General features: G+C 24.6%; 1 non-coding gene across 1 annotated transcript; it reads right to left on the bottom strand.

Moving 5' to 3' along the window:
* Positions 1-20: 20 nt before the first annotated feature.
* TRNAG-UCC lies at positions 21-92 on the bottom strand. Its single transcript has one exon. It is a non-coding gene; the product is annotated as a tRNA-Gly (tRNA).
* Between the last annotated feature and the right edge of the window lie 6,532 nt (positions 93-6,624).

Here is a 6,624-nt window from a genome sequence, read left to right on the forward strand (position 1 = left end):
AAAACAAAAATTACTGCGTGTGCGTTTGCCGGGAGTCGAACCCGGGTCTATTGCTTGGAAGGCAATTATCCTAACCGTTGGACTACAAACGCGCTTTGAAAGTGGAAATGAAATTTTAATCCCTCAACTTTGAAATGGAGTACTCAAAATTTCAAATTTACGGAGTCTGCGTTTCGCCTTACTTACATTATATCATATCGCACTGTATTGAAAATATTCATTTTTACATCAATCCAAATTTGAATGCAATTTTTGGTTGTATTTTTTCTTAAAGCATCAAAAGGCTGGGTGTTACGCGGGATCCTACCTGTAATATAAATAAGTAAAGTAACAAAATACATAAGGAGGAGGGCATAAATTAAAATCTTCTAAAATAAATATGAATACACAAAAATAAAAAATGAAGAATAAAATCATTAAAAGGAAGAAGAAAGCCATCAATGCTTGTATCTGAATAAAGAATACCAGATAATCTTACAGGAAGATCTTGAAAACCCAATTTTTAGTTGTATTACATAAAGGTAGTTAATGCAAAGACTACTTTGTTCGGTTGTAATTTCTAGCTACATTTTACTGCATTTAAATTAATATTAATTAAACTTATTAGTATTTTAATGTTTTATTATGAATTTTTGAAATTAATTAGTAATTAATTAATTTTATACTATAAAAATAATTTAATAAATACTATCATCAAATAACAAAATGTTATAATATTCCTAATATTATATTATACTACAATATAATTTATTTTTATATATTAGTTATTATAATTATTACATTATGTTGTAAAGAAATATGATATCAAGTTTCATAAATAAACTTAAAATTTATATGTTATATTATGAATTAATATAAGGAAAATTATCAACCATATACCCTTAAATGATACTCGTATCAAACGTGCTACAACATTTTTTAAGTATATCACTCGTATACCTTAAGTTGGCAAAACACTTATGCTGTCCACCAATCCGTTTACATTCGTTAGAAAGTTAACAAAATTGTGGCAAATTGACTATTGCACCCTTGAAACTCAAAATGAGGTAAAAAGATAAATTTACCCCAAAAATTAACATAAATTATCAATACACAATTTTTTTTTTATTTTGTTATTAACAATACATTTTTTATAAAAAAATATGAATTATTAATGGTACATATTATTAATAATTATCCGTAAAAAATATCCATATTATACCATAAAAAATTATTAACAACATATTATTTACAATTATACATATTATACCATAAAAAATTCCAATTGGAGCTTGAAGGAGTAGATTTTCAAAAATTTAGGTTAAATTTTGGAGGAGTAGATTCGATTGTAAAGTAGTTTTTTTGTTTAGCAATTATTAACAATTATCCGATAAATTAGATGACATGTCATTTTTATCAATATATATCATATGACATGTCATTTTTTACTAGGTAAATGGGATGACATGTCATTTTTTAAAAAATACTATATTATCCTTGTGATGTCAGCGCTTGCAAACGACAATTAATGGATTGGTAGACAGCAGAAGTGTTTTTGTCAACTTAGGGTATACGAGTGATGCACTTGGAAAGTGTTATAGCACGTTTGATAGTTGATACAAGTGTCATTTAAGAGTATATGGCTGATAATTTCCTTTAATATAATTTTAAATTTAATTATGAATTATTTTTTTACTTATTAATGTCGAATATAATTGTTTAATTTAAATTTATTTTTAGATTTATTATTTTCATAAATAATAAATGATTAAGTAATTAAAATGCTTTTTTATATATCTAGGTAAAATAGTTAAAATGATGTTATGTGATATAAGTAAAATATTGTAATATCATTTTATTTATTAAAAATTTACATTGGTAAAAGAACAACCTGATTTGTAGTATATTCAGCCCAACAAGGGTATTAACTATTAAGTGTGAGATTGATTTCTCATGCCGAAAAAAGATTGATCAATATGTTAGGCAATTAATTAATAACACCACCAAATCTATATTTAGGAAGAAAATTGAACACAAATGGGATACTAATTAGTGGTTTTTGTTAAAAACAGATTTGTTCGTCATTGATATTGATGGTGTCTATCCCTATAAATTGAGCCCCCTCTGTCCTAAACTCCATTGCATAAAACACATTTACAATACAATAATACATTAGTTCATAGCTGAATTTATCTTTCAAGACAATATGGGGAAAGTCGTGCTCGAGTTAACTTTGTTGCTGGTCCTTATCGTCACTACTTCATGTAAGATTCTCTCTATTCATATATCTTTAGTGATTTAGGGGCATGTAATACAACATTGTATATTCATGATGCAAACATTATATATTTCACAAGTGTAAATTTACAGCAAGGGATAGCTCCTTATTTTATTAAAAGACCAAAATTAAAAGATAAGAAAAACATACACACAAATTATATAATTAAACGACTGTAATTTAGGTTTTAGTTTATCATTTATTTGATGCAACGTTTTTTTTTTAATTTGATACAATTCAACTGATATACTTATAAAGTCAAGTAATTTTAATTTTTAATACGATACAATTCAACTTATACATAGAAAGATATAATTAGGTAATTTTGATTATTTTAATATGATACGATTCAACTGATACTGAAGGGATGTCAGTTATGTAATTTTAATTTTTTAATACAAATATACGATGCAATTCAACTGATCTATGGAGGGATATAATATGATGGCTCTATCTAATTATATGTTATTGGAAGGAGAAAGAATGTTGCCCTTTTAAAAAAAATTAAATAATTTTTTTTTTTAACACTCATGTATGATGTATTCCTTGTCCAAGTTTGTTGTTAGAGCACAACAGCATAATTATAAAATTTTCTTTATAATTCAAAAGCTCATCTGTTTTATTATTTTTAAAGTTTCACCCCCACCTGGTCGGTTGCGTAAGACTCGAAACTTTTATTCATTATATCAAAAATACCATTTTTAAATTACAAATTTATCCTTTAATCTATTTTTTCTTCTTCTCTTCCTCAATTTTTCTCCAGCTACTCAGGCTCTCAAGCCTCTTTGTATGTCTCACTAAACTCACTCGATTTCTCCATTTGATCAATGGTCATTATCCCCACTTTCAAAATGATTTTTTTTCCTTACATTATTCTATATTGTATTCTACGAAAATATTATTTTTATACGAACCTATATTTAACTGTAATTTTTAATTGCATTGCATAAAAGTAATTAATGCAAAGACTATCTTGTTTAGCTACAATTTCTAACTGCATTTCGATGCATTTAAATTAATATTATTTAAACTTATTAACATTATAATGTTATATTTTGAATTTTTGAAATTAATTGTCAAATAATTATTTTTTATAAAATAATTTTATACTATAAAAATAATTTAATAAATACTATCATCAAATAATAAAATGTTATAATATTATGGTATAATATTACCTAATATTATATTCTAATATATTTATTTATATATTAGTTATTATAATATAAATGATCATATAATATAATTACTATAATTATTGTATTCTATTGTAATGCAATATAATATTAAATTTTTATAAATAAAATTAAAATGTTTGTATTATATTATAATACAACATAATATATTTTTAAATTTTAAATTTAATTATGAATTAACTTTTTATTCATCTCGAATATAGTTGTTTAATTTAAATTTATTTTTAAATTTAGTATTTTAGTACATAATATATGGTTAAGTGATTAATGCACTTTTTACATATTTAAAGTAAAATAATTTTATGTAATAAAAATAAAATAATTTATCATCATTTATTTATTAAAAATATAGGTTTATTAATATTTAATGTTTTATACTAGTACTTGAGTTAAATTTTAAGTAAATATAAATATAAATTAATATATAGTAAATTTAAATTCTTAAAATTTTATCGAATAATAAAAGTAAAAAGATTAAAATTTGAAAAATGAATAGTATTTTAATGCAATATAACGTAAACACTACCTTCCCATGGGATTGTTTTATCCTCCTTTTGCCACCTTTTTAATACAGTGTAATGCAATTAAAGATTGTAGCAAAAAGTGGGAGTAAGTTGTTTACTTACACTGAAATGGAAGCATGAAATGGAGATCAAAATTCAATTTATGTGTTTACTCTTTCTTGGATTGAGAGTAAATAGGTTCATATTACAATTTTATCCTTATTTAAAGAATTATAGTTTTTAATTACAAAGTTAATAAAAAATATATATAATGAATAAACATTTATTTTATTATATTTGTAAATTTATAATAATTATTAATATTCTTAATTATGAACATCACAAATTTTTATTAATTTTAATTTTAATTATATAAATTAAAATTTATTGATAAGAGCAATATAAATGAAATATTTTTACTATTAACATAGTATGAAATTAGTATTTTCTTAGAATAAACTATTTATTAGTATTAATTATTAATATTAAATAAATATAATACTAATATTTTTAAATAAATATAATAATATTATATTTTCAAATAAAAATGGTATATAGTAATATTATTAATTCTTTATTAATATAATAATATTATTTTAAAGTAATTTAGACTTAGAATCAACCCAAATTATTATTTAATTAAATATAATAATATTATTTATATATTTATTAAATATAATTATAGTAAATTTAATAAAAAAGGGTAAATATAAAATGAAACATTATTTTATTTTATTTAATATAATCATATTAAATTTATTATTATATAAAATAATAATATAATATTATTTAGTACAAAATTAATATTTTCTTAGAATAAACTATTTATTATTATTTATTATTAATATTAAATAAATATAATAATATTATTCAAATAAATATAATATTATTTATTTATTTTATTAAATATTAAATTAAGTAAAATTAAATTAAATTAAATTAAAAAGGGCAGAAAAATGAGAGGTGGGAGTGGGAATCCCCATGGGAGTCCCACTCCCACTCCCCACTCTAAAAATAAGTGGGGCCCACAGAGTGAGATTCACAATCCGGGGCTAATTTGTTGAAGTAAACGCTGAAGTAGCAAGAATCCACACTCCTCACTCCCACTCTAAAAAGTAAATACAGCCTTAAATGCAGTGTAATGCAATTAAAGATTGTAGCAAAAAGTGGCTTGGGCTCCTATGATTCGAATAGGCATTAATTCCTGGGCACTGCTGTTGTCTGCCTCATTCAAATGGATTTTGAGGTGAATCATATTGTATCATTTTTCAAAATACTAACAAATATTATTTTCCAAACATATAATTTAAATCAATCATTAAAAAAACCATACAATACAGTGCAATACAATATGTAATAAACATAGTATACTTAAAAATTAATACAATATAGTACATAATTAAATATTGTACAATATTAATATAATATAATACTAATGCAATACAACACAATATAATAAATATGTATTAAATAATGAAATATAATATAAAATGACAAAGGAAGAAGTGCTGTGGGCAAACGGCACGGCAACGGAAAAGTGTTTGTCCCAAGGCAGACACAGACACCTGAGCCGAGCTCACGACATGGGTGAATGCTTCAAGGCCCTTTTTGCGTAAACATCATGCCCAGCAATTTATTTTAGACCACTTTCTGCCGACACTAATTGAATACACATGTAGCTTTTTCGCCAATTCAATTCAGACTATGTGACTTTTTTGCATTTCAGACTTTTCAGTTTCAAACTTTCAATTTTCTACATGGTGTAGGCAAATTGAAATTCGTTTCCGTGCACCTACAATTAATTGTAGGTGTTTAATTTTTTTCATCAAGTCAACAATGTTGACCGTTGTCTTTCTGTTGTTAAATTTAGATGGTACACGCATGGAAGCTTATCTTTCTTGGCACTTACTTTTATGCATGGATATATAATAATAATTCTAATGCATCCGCGCATATTGTACATTTGTACTAGAGAGTAGAGCTTTTTATTCGAATCTGATTCTTTAAACAATTGTATAGTCCAACGAAACGATCGATGTGACGACGTCAGGACGAGCTTTGCGGTGAAGCTTGTAAACGAATTTAATTCCTCCATTGAAGTACTACTACTCGATCTAATTAGAGATAATGATTAAATTAAGAGAATTGTTAAGAGTAAAGGCATAAAGAAATTTAGGGGCGGCAGAAGGGTCCTACGCACATCAATTTTTTTTATTCCTACTCAATAATAATTACGCTGGAAGAAAACGAGTAGACCCATGAACGATTTTCCCATAAAGAATCAAATTAGTTAATGCAATATTTGAAACGGTGGTTTATTTTTGCTTTCGGCAACTTCAAAGTCCCATTTGAGAGTTGGACCTTTGTTTTTTTCTATTGAAATTTGAAAATGAATGAGTCACGACATATCATTCTCAAATTAGTAGATATAAGAGTAAACGTGACCATTCGTGTCCGGCATGGAAATAACATGATGAAATATCACATACCAGAAAAATATATAATACAATGTCAAACGCCCATAAGTTTTATATTTTTGTATTTTGCCCAATCTGTTACAGAAATTAATACCAAAGCTCTGGTTGATTAAAAATTGATAATTATTATTAAGATCCACATAATTGATGGAAGTCAAATCCTTCTTCTTCAATACCTGTTAACCAACTTT

The sequence above is a fragment of the Citrus clementina genome, unplaced genomic scaffold, assembly GCF_000493195.1.
Source record: "Citrus clementina cultivar Clemenules unplaced genomic scaffold, Citrus_clementina_v1.0 scaffold_2, whole genome shotgun sequence".
Classification (NCBI taxonomy): Eukaryota; Viridiplantae; Streptophyta; class Magnoliopsida; order Sapindales; family Rutaceae; genus Citrus; species Citrus x clementina.